The sequence below is a fragment of the Ambystoma mexicanum genome, chromosome 8 (genome assembly GCF_040938575.1).
Source record: "Ambystoma mexicanum isolate Mex_15411 chromosome 8, UKY_AmexF1_1, whole genome shotgun sequence".
Lineage (NCBI taxonomy): Eukaryota > Metazoa > Chordata > Amphibia > Caudata > Ambystomatidae > Ambystoma > Ambystoma mexicanum.
In genome coordinates this window covers 882,903,531-882,920,158 of record NC_090929.1, presented here as the reverse complement: position 1 = coordinate 882,920,158, position 16,628 = coordinate 882,903,531, and positions in this window count along the sequence as shown.

Below are 16,628 nucleotides of genomic sequence, written 5' to 3'. Positions count from 1 at the left end.
AAATATTGGGCCGGAGTCTTCCCAAACTTTAAAATGAGAGTTTGCTTTAACATTGCGAAATCAGCTCGCACAGCCTTCGACATTTCCATAATGGCACTACAGCCAGAATGGGGCAGTCTACTGAGCAACCACGCAATCTTATCAGCATTGTCAACTTCTTGAACCTCGCATGCATACTCAAACGCATTCAGCCACTCCATAATGTCATTCCTTTCTTCATACACACTGAGCAGATCTTTCGGAAACCGTGGATGAGAGGAAGCCCCAGACCCATGTCCAGGACCCTTGGACCCATTTGCAACCTGAAGCTTGGCCAGTTCCAACTGGTGATCCCTGTCTTTCTGTTTTTCTGCCTGTTCGATTTTTAGTTTGGCTATGCTGAATTCAAGCTCCTGCTGCCTAAACCGCAGCTCTTGCTTCTTGAATTCAAGCATAGACTCCCCATCAGCACTGGCAGAGGAAACATAGACATCTCGTCCTCCCTGTCCTCGTGGTCGCGATGGATCAGTGCGGCGGCAGAACCATCGGTTCTACCAGTGAGAGCAGCCCCACCACCTTCCGCACTGTCCTCAGAAGTTATAGCATCAAGATGCGCTTCTTGCCACGCCACGATTCTTTGGATCATTTCCAATTTAGTGCCTTGAGAGGAAACACCTCTCTCCGCACACATCTTCTTCAATGTTTCTGATTTGGAAGCATTTAAAGTTAACAAGGTATTTGTTTCCATACTGTTAGATAGGACTATGGCCTTTTTAAAGTTATACTATAACAATTCACTACGTGTACTGGTTGGAATAACCTGAAATGCCTTAGTTCGAGCGCAACACTGGATACCTTCAGTCGTATCCCACCGCTGTACACCAATTTGTTAAGACGGATTTCTGAACTCTGTCCTGGTGGCGCAGAAGTTCAGAAGGCCAACCTAATTACTTGGAACAGGGTAACCTCTGGACGAGCCAGAACAATCAAGGTAGCGATCGCGGCGGTCAAGACTAGGTCTCAAGAGGGGTGAGGGTGACTGAAAGCCCGCAATGAGCACACAAAGCAAGAGCGCTTACAAACTACTCCAAACAGTTGTTATATCAAAAATAGATACACATTTATTTTAAGGCCTTTAAAACAATGACCGTAGCGAGAAAATCACAATATCACAATACTAAGCCAACACATACCATATCAACACAATATATATACAAATACGACAGTCGCAAGCATTAGAGGCACGAAATGTGTAGTCCACCTGCAAGGGAAGGAAAACAGGCAGTGCGATAATGCTTTAGACTCAGTTCGCCTTCAGAGGCACCTAACTAGATGGAAGTCCGAGCCCTGCGAAGAGTGGTGCCTTGTGCTCAAAGTACCTGCCACGCCGGTGCCAACGGGCAAAAGGGGAAGCTCTTCGGAGGAAGTCAGGCAGTTCGGGTTAGTGCCCAGCAGAAGGAGAACAGGTTCCGCAACTCAAGCGCAGCCTCCACAGCGAGCAGAAGCAGAGCGCGAGTACGGACAAAAGGGTGCTGTTTTTACACAGCGGGGAAAAGCAATGGGCTACTGCAGGAGGGCGACCAGATCCTAGCTAAACTACTCACCGGTCCCCGAAGCAAGCAGACCCAGGCTTCTCCACGTTAGTTTCAGCAGCTGGCAGGTTCAGAAGAGCAGGGAACGCCTCGTAGTCATGTAGAGCAAAAAGACGTCCCAATCGACGAAACCAGCACAGTTTGTTGCCGCAGCAGGACAACGGAGCGGCCGTGTGTATCCGAGCCAAATGTACACTCCTCCCTTCAGACTTGGGAACGCCAAGTGTACGAAGCGTGGGAGAGTGACCAGGACTCGAAATACAACACAACCTGGCGGCGGTTACAGAGCAGGACTCCCTTGTAAGCTGGTCAGTCAACTGGATGGCCCAGAGACACTTCCGAAGGCTTACTTGGCAGGAGATGATGAAGTCGCCGGGAATAGCTGTTCCTGCTATTCCAAAGGTCGAAGCACCAGTACAGGCCTTCTGGTTCGATCAAAGGAGGAAAGGGTTTCACAGGACGACAGCAGTGCAAAGGAGGATTCCTTCAGCGGGTCACCAGCGATTCCTCGGTCCAGCCTCTTGGTTGCAGGATACTTGGCTCCTGTATTCCTTCGTTCGTGAGAACTCAGGAGATCGACATGGTAGTGGTGTTTCCAGCCCCCTCTTATCCACGGTTCCCTTCGCGCCAAAACGGAGGGGAGCCAATGGGAGATCCGCTCATCAACACACATACCATACGCGGACCAATCACGGACCACGGTGGTCCCAGGCATTCACACTACCCTAGACTCTCTGGCACCCAGGATGTGTATTGGGACCAGACATCCCAGCCCACACCCTGGAGGCACACAAACGACATGTAGAAGCCCGCGAAAGCAACCACGTTTCGCGGGAAAGTACATGCCCAAATAAGGAAGGCCCCGGGCCGCTCGACCTGGGGAAGGTGAAGGGAGCAAGACGGTCAGTGGACAAGACAAAGGAGCCTCGTGGTCTGGCCATTTTGGGAGCCAGGCCACCATTTTGGGTTCAGTGCAAAAAACGTGCTCAGAACGCCAAAAGGAGCTCAAAATAAACAAAACGATCGCTGCCACCATTCGAGTCCCTGAATGACTTGCACCGATCAAATACCATCCTAAAAGAGTATCTAGGGCCTGTAGAAGGCTAGAGACCCAAGAGAGCTGTAACTTAGCTTACAGTGCCCTCTTGTGTCATGTTGCACTAAAGCCGCAACACGATAAAAGAAACTACGGGAAACAGCGTTCCCCGGTACTGACTGTCTTAAGGGCATGTCAGTTTCCCCGTAAGAAAGGAGCGAAAGCCCAGAGGAGTGCGGCAGAAGGCTGCACTTCTCTGGCAAAGTCAAGAACAAGGTGAAAAACAACAGCAAAAAGTTTAGGGGTTGCCACATGGAAGGAAAATTACCTACAATTACGAAATCTTTCCTAACACCCACCACCCAGACTCATGTGAGGACCTTCATGGGCCATATGGATTATTACCAGCCTTTCATTAAGGGGTATTGGACTCTTGCCCTTTCCCTTGAATGTCATAACCTCAAAAAAGGTGCCAAAAAAGGCCACTTGGACCCCTATTTGTCAGTCATCCTTCCAGAGCTTGAAGGATGGCCTGTGACTGGCCCCAGTTTTAACAATCCTGGGTTTCAGAAAAGAGTTTATCATACAGAAAGAGGCGTGCACATTTGGCATTGGTGCATTGTTAGCACAACTGAACTCTAAAGGGATATAACAACATTGTGTGTACCTAAGTAGGAGCTTTACCAAGCAAGAGTGCAAATAGGCATACTGCGCTGGGCCATATCTAGGGTGACCCGATGTCCCGGTTTTCCATGGACCGTCTGGTGAAATCACCCTCCATCCCGGGGTCCCGTGAGTGTTTTCATTTTAGAAACCACATCCTGGGTTTGCATGGTCGGTTGGCTACTGTCCCGGTTTTTGTTGTGAACCAGATTTCGAAATCTCAAAATCGGGTCCCGGGATGACAATTTCTGCATGAATGGGGCTGTGAAATGCCCACATTTCCTACCACTTCCCCTCCCGGCGCTCTCCTCCAATGAGAGGAGTGTGCCTGTGAGCACACACCCTTCCCACCACCTGCAACAGACCAGCAACATAGAAATAGGACTATAGTTGTATTTGTATTTACGTTAGTCCTACCTCTATGTCTATGGCCAGTCTTGTTTTTTTTTATTTTATTTTAATCTGGTCACCCTAGCCATATCCCTAGAGAGTTTGGACTTACACATCTAGAACAAATGAGCAGCACATCACTCCAATGCAGATGGTCTCAGTAGGTACTTTCGCCAAGAGGATGAGCCATACCCTTAAAAATGTGAGGTTTAACTTTTTTTGGTTGGGTTGCATGTGAGGGATTGCCATCCATGGAAGGGAATGTGTAATTGGGGGAGACGGGCCGGTACTGCCACATGGCAGGACAGAAATCCAGAAGACCAATCATCTATTTGATTCTTTTTTGGAGGATAGGTATCCCCTACCCTAGAGACAGTTGTGAACCGGGCAGCTTTCCTGAGTCCAGGTATCAAAGATGCACACACTTTCAGGAGGAGTAACCTCACACCAGAGTGTTGCATAGCCTGAGGTTGTCCATAGGAGGGAGGGGGTGGTAGGATACACAGAAGGGTTCTGTACACTTGGAGAAGCCTTCTACCAGCTTGATTATCACTGTCTCTCTTTCCCTTTCCTGTCTCCTCCACTTCCTCTGGAGAGAAGCACTTTGGGTGCAAGATCAACAGGGCAAAGTCCACTCCTGACAGGAGCAGGGATTGGTTCACTCAAAACAGGCTAGCTCTAGACCAATTGCTTGAGGATGTGTGCCCTTAAAAGAAGGAGTCTCAGGCCCCATCAGCAGAATTTCCTCAGTTCCTCAAGGATCCTTTAAGAGACATTCAGAAAATTCTCACCTCGACTTCCTTTGGGACTGTTGCAATGTCGAAAGTTATCTGCTAGAGGCAAAGAAGGAGCAGTCCAAGAAATAAGGAATATCTGACTCCTAACTACTCCCCGGAACATTGGAGGTGACCAGAGCTGTGGACTAGGACCAAACAATCTGCAACAGATCTTGTGTGCCACAAGAGCCGACACTGAACTGGAGCATCCTGTGCTCAAGTACTTTTTGAATGCCTCAAAGCAACAAGAAGCAGTCATACAACAAGATTCCTGTTGTATGACAACATACTGGTCGCTCTGTGTTCCCTGCATCCTGAAACATAGGAAAGGTGCTGGTACTGGTGTCTGGGTTCCTCCAACCTGCCAAACTATTGCACTGCATCTAAACAAACTGAATGCTTTCATTGCTGTCCTTGCGAAGCACATCAACTGCTAGGCCCAAAGTGTCTGCTCAACGCCGGAACCCAAACCAAATCTCTGGAGGGTCACTCACTGATGTTAACCAGGGGTTACACCACCTCCTTGATTGCACATAAACACACCCTCAATCACCACTTCAATGACGATTGATGGCTGACTCAAACCACTGGAGAGTCACTCGCTGACCTCTGTTACCAGAATGTGTAACACACATGGTCATCCAAGGGCATCCTGGCACGAGGACAGCACAGGAAACACTATTGAATAGCAGCAGTCTGGACAAGCAGTGTTTTCAGAAGACGGCAAAATTGGAAGTGATTCTCGACACGTCTAATGGTAATGGGTAGCTTATTCCATAATTTGGCAGCAGCAACAGAGAAGGCCCAGCCACCAAACTTGAAAAGTGCAATTTATGAATAGTCATTAAGGGAGCATTTCTTGAGTAAAGAGCGTGGCCCAGGACATAGGGTAAGCATATTTCACAAAGGTAGTCAGCTCCTTGTCCATACTAGGCTCTGTGTACCAAGCAGAGAGATCTAAAGTCAATCCTCTTAGTGACAGAGAGCCAATGTAGAGAGTGGAGTAATGGACTAATATGAGCATGGCAAGGGGCGAATGTGGCCACCTTAGCAGCAACGTTTTTGAGAAGCTGCAACCGGCAAATCAACCCCATAGCTTGTGCCAAAAACAAAGCATTACAGTAGTCAAGTACAGCAGAAGCTACAGCCAGCAGACGCAGACGGGCAGGGAGAAAAGGAAGAATCACTCAAAGTACCCGTAGTAAGAAGTGGCCAGTTTTACATACAGCACTAACTTGAGCAAACGTAGACAGTGAAGCAGACAGATAGACTCCGATATTCTTCAACAAGGACACTGTCATAGGAACAGCACCAAAAGCAGTGGGCCATAGAGATGAGGACCAGAGTACAGTATCAGTTGAGGACTCTACCGCCAGGACCTCCATCTTGTCTCCGTTGACCTTCAGCCAATTTCTGCCCACCTCTCCCTGTGGTCAAAGCATGACTCGGCCAGGCCAACTGTGAAGCATTCTTGGGACCACCCAACCTGCATCACTTGGACTGCTGCTGTGCAACCGCACAGAGCACCAGCATTTCAACCCTACCTGACCCCCAACATCACAGTACAGTGCAGGGGACATTCACATGTTGGACATACCTTGATGGAGAAGCTGATGAGCACATACAGTAGCAACTACAAACAAAAACATGGCTACAGCTACCACAATGCAACATACACAATCCAAAGCAATGCTGGCAAATGGCCACATCGCATCACACAACAGCCACTCTGCCAGTACCACAGCCAAGAACCCATGTGTGCCCAGCCTGCAATGCCAAACCGGTGGCCCAATAAGCCCCGGAAGCCTAGAGACGGTCAATGGCAAACTAAGCATGTCACATGCATGGGAAAAATACACTGCCACAAGACAGCCACCATGTCAGCTGCATATGTCACCAATGTTAAACTGTATTCATATAATGCCACCTTGTTATGAATATTGTCCTAAGCCCATATGCGTTGCATGGAAAACCGCGTTAGAAATGTACCGATTTCTGATCAACTTCGCCGCCATTTTAAGAATTATCCGCCATTTTGACTTCTACTCCTGCTTTGTGTTCTAAAATGGTGGACTGTGTTTTCAACTGCAGCCGAGCCGAACGACCTTTGAGTTGTGTCAACATTGAGGCTGACCAAGAGCAGACTGTTTGTTCTATGCAAAGAAACCTTGTGACTCGTATGAACTGCAATCCAAGTGTTGTCTGCACTCACAAGTCTCATCCTCATATAAACAATGAGACAATGTAGAACAAACTCAGATTGTGTATTTTTGCTGAACTGCATTGTAGCGTTTCTTGAAACAAGGCTTACTGTGGATCAGAGAACAAATGGCATCATTGTAACTTCATGGACATGCAAACTTGTTAAATACGTTGTACAATATTGTAATATGCGACATGTGAACTGGGCACTAACCCTAGCATGTAAATTATTAGTTTGGAGAGGGGCTGGACAATGATTGAAACAATATAAAATTGTCTGTGTTACGATGTACAGCACTCTCACCCCTCACTGTGTCTGCTGGTACACACTGTGAGGTGTTGGGAGCAAGATGATTCTGTACAGAATACAAGATACTTGTATCTTTTCGACCCGTGATTGGCATATTTCATTTTGTGGTACTAAGCCTCGATAATTCTTTGGCCTTTCAGATGGTGCCCGAATAGGGACCCTCAAGATTGATGTCTCCTCGCTGAAAAGAAGGCGCGGCTATCGGACCCGGATCGGACAGTGAGAAAAAAGGGGGCCCCTTTGTATGAGACGTGACACCTTGACAATACTGCACGATCCGATCCCTGAACGGTGAGCATGTGGTTCGAGAGGACATCTTGATGAGGGTCCCCATATCGTGGTGGGCTCTTTGCCGAAATAGCCAACCACGAGGATCCTTTGTAATCCAATCGGACCACCTTTGCATTTTGTAATCAGGTGAGTCGTGACCCGATTCCTAAGTATCCTGATATTTGGTTGTAGATTTGCACTTGCAAGTTCAAACGATGCCAGGTAACACCAGTTGTCTGACATTCCTTGAAATTGTCTGCCTGCTGCAGGGGTTTATTCCGCAGAGACAGACAATCTTTGGAATACGGCGACAAGCGCCACTTGAGGGTTCACTGGCGTGTACTATGTACTGTAAGTACGGCCTTGGTATGTAAGTGATTTCAACCCGGCACTCCACCTAAGTCAATGCCTAGCGTGTGATGCACAGCTGGAACCCTTAATTATTTATTTATGTCTATAAGATTTTATATTTCTGAATGATATACCCTTATATCACGCCCCTCTCTTTGAAACCCCCCCGGTCACAATGAACCAGGAAGCAGGCTGTTTTGCAAAGCTAAAAATATTTATTATATGGATTTCACTATATATATATATATATCACACTATTTTAATGGTTATATAATGATCACCAATGGGGTGATGTCACGCCAAACAATCTTTTTAATCAGAAGGAGTAATGATAGGAAAAATAATGCAGCATAGAATAATACTTGGTATGGGTTCAATCAAAATGCAATATGATCACTCTTTCCCCCTGCACACTACTCAATCCCCCCAATATGCAATATAAAGAGATGGAAGAAGAGAAAACAGGTTTCAGGAATACAGAATTCAACAAAGGAGTATCAATCCCAGTTTCCCCCCAGAAAACACAGAGAAAAACAGGATTGATTGCAAACTTGTCAAAAATGGTTTTAAAGTTGGCTTTGCATGAATGGTAAAAACACTGAAAATGGATTTAATTCACTAAAATGGTTTCAATACTAGTGGGAGCCGCTTGGTATGGTTTCAAACAAACACTAGCAATGATTATTGAATAACGAGCAGGTTGAAAACTTAATTCTGAGGTTGGATGCAATGAACAGCTATTTCACAGGTGATGGATTTGAGCCAAACGAAAAATGTGCGGCAAAATTTTCCACTGCCGGTAAGCACGATTGCAGAATAACTAGAAGGATTTGGGATGCAGTTTTGGGTTTGTTGGAAAGCTGAGGATGTTAGCTTAAAGTAGACACTTACATTTTTAAAATTAACAAACAAAGTTTCTTTACACTAGGGGAGACTATGAAGATGCAAACTACAGGAAAGGGCAGCCACAAGCCCAGGATATCACTGGTTGATTTGGCCTGCCGAGACGCTCGCCTTTCTTCAGAAAATATATTAGCGCAAAGATGATTTTTAACACTACTATTGCAAAAGGACTATAGGGTAAGAGAAAGAGTTCAGGTAAGACAAAAGAATTCTAACAATGCAGTTCGGGAAATAAGAGAATAGGTTTGGATAGGATGATTTATGGATAATACATATGCTAGGGACAATCCTATGCTATGGATACTCACTACCAATGTTTGGAATGGACCCGTCAGGGATCTGGGCAAAGATTTCTGGACTGGAATTCTGCTAGCACACCGGACTGGACTCAAGGCGCTCTGGTTCTGCAATCAGCAAGGCACTGAGGACACTGCACGTCGGAATTGGACTGGATCTGATGGGCTCTGGTTCTGGTCCACAGCTATCTGGTGACAGCTCACCTCTACTGGGTTGGATCTTTGGATTCTGGCAAGAATTCTTAGCTAGAAATCAGCACATCACAGCCAGGATGTTCTTGGGTTCCCCTTAGAGATCTGGGGAAAAATCTGGTTTCAGGATTTTTAAAGGTGAAGCTGAGAATGGTACAGCTTTGGAAATGGGCCTTTCTGCTTTCAAAGTTCTGGAGTCTGGAGTCTGAAATATGGAATTCTCTTGCAAAGTGCTCTTCCAGCAATCGGTTGGTGGGTGAATGTGTGTGTCTATAGGTCCTAAGCTATCTCTATTTATGTATTTTCTAAAGGGGTGGGTATGCTGAATTCTACTAGGCACACCCCTAGGTAATCTATTGGTTAGGGTCTGTCCTCTCCCTTGATTTGAGAAGAAAACAGGGTGTCATCATGACCCTGTGTTTTATGATCCAGGGAGAACCTCCCCTATGTTTCTGCACATGAAATCTATTTTTCATACAAGACAAAATTACAATTTTGCAAACCTGATACCAATAGCATATTTATATCAGATATTTGTTGGAGCAAGTATTCATCCAAGCCCCGTCACAGTGAGATCTTGGGTCTAGATTTGGCAATTTTTCGCACTTTTGGTCTGGTACCCAATGTCGGATTTTTCCACAATTTGACACATGTGTGCGCATGATATCTGGGCATAATCATATGAAGTTTCATGTTTCTGACATCACCAAAATTGCTACAAAACCACAAATTCTGTCTGTAGTCATGTCCCTGAACATAGCACAGAGTTCTGAGTACTTTTAAAACATGACCAGAAATTTCACATTAACAATACTGTTATTTTACAATTTTTACAATTTCACACAGTTCGGTGTCAGTCCTTTTCAAAAATATACTTTTCTGTGTTTTGAGAATATACAACACTGTCTGTCCCACCCCCAAAGTTTCTGGTGGGTCAGAGCAATCCCGGCCTCTTTCCTCTAGCAGGGGTTTCTGTTGACACTTGCCTCTGCATATTCTTTTCAGCCAAGGAAACCCTTTGTCTCTCCCAGGAGCAGTAGAGCAAAATCCCCTCCCTCTTCATTAACACCTTACTGAGAGTCCCTGGGCTTTGATGAGAAGCAGGAGATGTGCCTTTTGTAGGGGCAACTGTGGAATTTGCTTTGAAGTTCTTTGGCTTGCATCAGATTTACTTTAAAGTCAATTGTTACATTTTTCTTAGTTGAAAAATAAACGTACATATTTTCAAAACAGGCAAACAGATCTCTAATTCCAGTCTTTTTAAACATAAAATAATAATAATAATAATAATAATAATTTGGCATTTATATAGCGCTACGAACCCTCAGGTATCTGAGCGCTGCTTATTATTACCCACGGTGTGTGGTGCTCATTTATCGACCTCGGAAGGATGAAACGCTGAGTTTGGCGCTGCCGGGATTCGAACCTGCATTCGCAGTCTCTGCACTGATGTCAAAGCGAGCGCTCTACTCGCTGTGCCACTTGACCGGCTAGTGGCACCAGAACCAGCAAAATAGCTGCAAAAAGCCCTATGCGTGCTAAACCTAGGAAAAATGCGCTGTGAAACCAGAAAGATGGCTGCCAATCTACATTGCCTGTGTCAGTAGTGGAACAGGAGACCACACTGTTGGGAGACCACATAGAGAATAAATAGTTGCAACCTATATTGCTTTTGATGGCAAGTCACTTAATTCCAACAATTTTATTTTAACTGCACAAGTTTAAGCTTCCAGTGTAATTAAATGACAGCTTCATACAGGCGGGCGACGGTACTGCGCCCATATTTTACAGATTTTCACAGACAAGCACACTTTTTAATGTGGATATTCTTATGATGGATTCTGCTTCTCCTGACAATGTGTGCTTATGTGGATTCCTTAAATAGGATGATGGGTAACACCCAGCAAGGATGTTGGACATTTTCTGATGCTTGGAACCATTATTTTGTAATCTCAGCAACCAAGAGAAAAAAAGGATTTCAAAGCACCTTTGGGTTTCCTTGCAATAAAGCGTTGCCTTTCATGTAGTTTCCATTTTCACTCTGTGGGCAGCCCAATGACAGGTTTCAGAAGTGTGGTCTCCCAACAGTGTGGTCTCCTGTTCCACTACTGACACAGGCAATGTAGATTGGCAGCCATCTTTCTGGTTTCACAGCGCATTTTTCCTAGGTTTAGCGCGCATAGGGCTTTTTGCAGCTATTTTGCTGGTTCTGGTGCCACCAGCACACAGTGATATCGCAGGCCAGAGCTAGTGGGTCAGTACATCCCACAATCCCCCCCTTGTGATTTGGCTTTGACCACCCGTCAAGGGGAAGTCGCGAGATTGGGATGATCAGTTTCTTTTCTTTCTGGTCCAAATGGCAAAATTCATCTGCTTCTCCCATCAAAGGTGGATCGACCGGTTCTCCTCGCTGATTCCTGATGAGAGTATGGAGCGATACCCCGGGGCCCTTGGATCTTTCCTTCCGGCCCTGGGTGGTCCTCCTTGGTTTTAGTCTCCATGGTTTCCAATTCTCGGATGAGAAAGCAAAAGCATATTTGTAGACATTTCCCCACCACTATTTATGTAGTGGGGAAGATACATACATTTTGACATATAAGGACAATTTTTTCTAGTAGCAATTTATTGATTATACAGATGGAATAGTTTTTTTCTAGTTGGAATTCTAGGGAGATGGAGTGACCCCCTCTGGGGTTCCAGGAGAATCCTCTAGTTTCTGCAGAGTGTGCATAGGATGGCAACACTTCAGTTGGTTGATATGGACTTAATTATCTTCCCCCTCTGCCAAACTGCCTTTGGTGATACGGATTCTGTAGGCGACTGGTGAGATTTTGTGTACAATTTCAAACAAAAGGACCCCACCAGCTAGGCAAAAATGTGCGCTGTTTGGCCTGGTTCCTTTGGAAATTGTATAAGTAGACCCGGTCTCCTACATGGTGTTCTTTTCTAGTAGTCTTTAAGTCATAGTGGGTCTTCATGCTGTCTGCAGATCTATCTAGATTTCGCTGAGCATAGGCAAAAGCATGTTGAAGATGTTTTCTCAGATTTTCAACATACTTATGAGTTGTGGAGACATTGATCAATGTCTGCTCTTGGGTTCTGTAGAGCAGATGCTGGGGAAGCACCATCCTGCGTCCAGTCATCAGCTCAAATGGTGACATTTTAGTTGCAGATGAAGGGGTAGATCTGATGGCCATCAGTACAAGAGGTAATCGGATATCCCAACTTGGCCCAGAATCTGCCACAAACATTGTTTAATATGCTCACAATTGTCTTGTTGTATCTCTCCACTGCACCACTAGAGGCTACCCGGTAGGCAATGTGTAATTTCCTTTTCACCCCAAGTATCTCCCACATCTTTGTCACTACTTTGCTAGTGAAGTGGCTACCTCGGTCTGACTCAATCCTTTGGGGTAGTCCAAAAAGCGAGAAGATGTGGTTGATCATCAGGGCAGCTGCTGTCGGGAGACATTCCACCCATTCAGTAAACAAGCATGTCACGGTCACCATGTAGTTGTTCCCCCTAGAGGAGCGATTCACAGGCCCGATAAAATTGACTGGCAAATCTGACCACTGCAGTGTCATCCCCCTCCTTTGGAGATACGCACGGTGTGTGAGGGATGTTGGCTGAAATTGTGCACACACAAGCCACCCCTTCAATTATTGGTCGAGGTCCTGCCCCATGTGTGGCCAGTATGCAACCTCTCGTAAGATTTCAAGTGTTGTATGAAACCCCCTATGACCGGCTGTGGCTGCATCATGGGCGTGACTTAACATCAGTCTTTGGAATGAGGTAGGGACCACCTACTGATCATGGCCAGCTAGGGATCTCCTCACCAACAAACCGTCTTGGATTCGAAACAGTTTTGGACATTTCATCAACACTCTGAGGTCCTCTTTCCCTATGTACTCGGTATCTTTCAGGGGAAAGTTTTCAGGGTCCTCAATGTGTTGATAAAACTTACCAATTATTGGATCCCCTTTTTGAGCCATAATCAAATCAGCATCTGGGGTCTCCTTACTCCATTGTGCAGTTAAGAGTTCATTGTGAGCATTTGTCTGGGACCTAGTGATAGCAGTGACCTAGATTTCCCCCAACAGGGACTCGATCTCAGGTAGAACCCCTTGGATGGCTCCGGTTTTGGCAAGCTGATCAGCTAGGTCATTTCCAGTTTTGTCTGGTCCCTCTACTTTAGAATGACCCTTGATCTTTTTCCAGTAGATGGTCATCCCATTCGAGGTGACTACCTCATCAATATTTTGGATTCATTTCCCATGTTTCAATGGTTTGTTAATAGCATGCCTCTGGTTTTCCAGTTAACCAGTTGCTCCACGAACCCGTTCCATACATAATCTGAATCTGTGATTATGACCAGTTTGTGGAGTTGGTATTGGGCAGCAGTGAGGATGGCTTGATGCACAGCCATCAACTCTGCCTCTTGACAACTTCGGGACCAATTTTGTACCCAGTGGAGGGTTCTGGGGCGTCATTCACCCAGGCATTCCCTACTCCGGCCACAAGTTCTTTTTCACCGTTGTTGTCAACATGGTAGGAGCATCCATCCACATAGACAGTGGACATTCCCTCACTCCGGTCTTCTTCAAAGACCTTGTGTGGGGAATTAAGGTATGCCTCCATGTTGTCCTTAATTTTAAGACTTTCGTCCTCAAGACAGTTTTCTCTGGCACAATCATGCAAGTCAGCCCAAACTTGCGCGACAGGACTCTTCTTGTTTTGGCCATATCTGAACTTCACAGGAAAGCCTTGCATTGACAGAATCAAGGAAGTAATTCGGGAATTACTCAGATTTCCGTCCTGGATTCTGTCACTTTGGAGATATTGCAGAGGCTGGTGTGGAGTCTCCACTATGATGTGTTCCCACTGGATAAACGGGCGGTAAATCTTCAATGCCCACACCGTTGCCAGGAGTGCCTTCTCACAATCGTTGAATTTTTCCTCCACAGAGGATAAAGTTTTACTCGCATAGGAGATTACTTTATTGACCTTGTCATGCTTTTGGTACAATACTGCAGTCAAGTATGTATTTGAGAACCCTGTCTCCAAGAAGAACTCCTTGTTTTTGACGGGGTAAGCTAGGCAAGGCACTTATGAGCGGCTTCTTCTGAGTTGTCTTACTGCCTCTGCTTGTTCTGGACCCCATTCCCACTTGACCCCCCCTTCAAAAGCTGGATCAGGGGACTTGTGATCTCTGCGTAGTCCTCAGTGAACCTTCTACTGTAATTAGTTAGTCCAAGGAGGCTCCTTAGTTCCTGCAGAGTTGTGGGGTCTTTTACTTTCTGACGAGCTTCCACTTTTTTTTCCTGGGGAAAGAGACCCTGAGGAATAATCTCATGCCCAAGAAATTGACACGGGTTATACACCACTGTGCCTTTTGAAAGGAAAGTTTTGCTCTTGGCAGCCCTCAACTGTGTCAGAACATAACGGATCTCCGCTATGTGTTCCTCCACAGTTGAACTTTTGATTAGTACATCATCTACATAGGCCAGGTTACCCCTTTCACCCAGGTCGGGCATGGCCTTATGTAGAAAAATGTTAAATTAATTGCCAGAGTTGATGTATCCAAAGGGAGTCCGGGTCCATGTGTACTGCTGCCCCCCGAAGGTAAAGGCCAGCTTGTATTGATCCTCCCTACTGACAGGTACAGTCCAGTACCCATTAGTCAGGTCTATTGCAGCGAATACCTGTGATCCCTGGTTCTGGGCCAGCCCTTGGTCAATGTAGGGAAGAGGCCATCGGGAAGTATGGACCCGTTTGTTGAGCTCCCTTAGGTCGGCGCAGAGTCTCCACTGGCCGTTTGGCTTCAAAATCCCCAGCACCTGATTATTGAAGGTGCTGTGGACTGGACAGATTATCCCACGGACTCAAGGTTCTTAATTATTTCAGTAAAGGACTCCATTGATGCGAGAGGCAAGCGATATTGCTTCACAAACACTGGAGTCATGCCAGGGTCCGTGGGAATTGTTGTTGTCTGAATGTCGGTGCGACCACAGTCATATGAGTTCACTGCAAAGAGATCTTGAAAATCTAAGAAAACTTGTTTCAATTTTTGCTTCTGCTCCAGAGTCTCACAGGCATCAGCTAGGTTGACTTTCTCTTCAACCATCTGCATGAAGCCTGGTAAGATTTCCGGTTCTGCTATCTCAGCGGCCTCCTCCAGCTGGCTGGAGAAGTCCCTGGTCAAAGTGCTGATTTGGACTGGTGGCTTCAGGTGGGGAAGGCAGTCCTCTCGGACCGGGAAAATCACCTCATCCCTCCTGAAGTCACAGGTCACATCCTACTTGCCATAAGGGCAGGAAATGGACACCAGGAAATTCCCCCCATGCCGGGTGTAGATCCTGCCTGGTGTTGTGTTGTCATCACTATCAGTGTCAAAACAGTTCTTGGGGATTGGTCCTAACAGTTCATTGCCTTAATCTATGGAAAAATGTCGGTCATCAACCACCCTTCCAATAATGGTGCCTGTGGCTAGAGTGATACTCTTTAAGTCTCTGTTATCCACCTCTATTGGAATGGTGTCATGTTCTATATTAACTAGTGGTGTTCGGTTCATCCCCAACCCTTGCTGTTGAAAATAAGCATTAAGATGAATATAGGCATCAGGGTTTTTCAATCTCTGTCCTCTTTTAACTTTCACTTGCAGGGAGAATTGTCAGGTCCTTTCTGGGATGGTGACTTGCTCTAAAATCTGAATTTCAACTGCATAAGGCAGCAGTTGAGCTGACCTAAATGCTTACTCTGCGTCATCAACGCTCATGGGATTATCCGCTAGTCGAGAATAAGCTTTGAAGTTTATTAAGTCCAAACTAATGGCAAAGCGATTGAGAATGTCACTGCCTAAGTAAAAGACGGCAGTGACGTCTCGCACGACCCAACATTATGGACTATGCTCTTGTTGCCTATGGAGATTTTGAGCATACACCTGCTTGGCAAGAGATGTTTGGAATTGGGTGTTTCCAGATCCATTTCCCATTTGTCTATCAGTTTAAATGTGGGAATGCCTGGATCTTTTGGGAGTTGGCAGAACATGGCTTCGCTGATGAAGCTCTTACTGTTGTTCACACACACTCAGGCGAGAACAGAGTCCTTCCCTTCATTTAACTGAACAGGGATGAACAACTGCTCTCCAATTTGCTAAATATCAGCCAGGCTTTGAGCTGATTTCTCATCTTTCTGGACTATAGGAGTGGGAATGTCTGATTGTGAATTTGTAAAGAATTTCAGAGTGTTTCCTTCCAGTGTGGTATGCCACCTTAGACTGGAAGGAAGGTTGATTTTCAGAAATAGAGATGACCCCCAATCACCAGTTTGTTGTCCTACTGCTATTACTGTCACATCTGGGATTTGGTTGTTCTGGAAGTGAAATTCTACTTGGTCAGATTTTTGTTCAACCATTTGGCATGTGCTGTTTAAACTAACATGGTTGACACTCTGTTTCAATTTTATTGGTCGGCTAGTCTGGGTCCAGAGCACCTTGTTTACACAATTTATTAGGGGTGACAACCTTCACAGGAGGTAATTCCCTAGTAAACAAGGGGTGCCCTCTGGAGTTACAACTATGACTGGGTGCTTCAACTTGTGTCGCCCCATTTTAATATCCAAATCTGCAGTGCCCTCGATGGGAATTTCCTTCCCGTCGACCTTCTGAA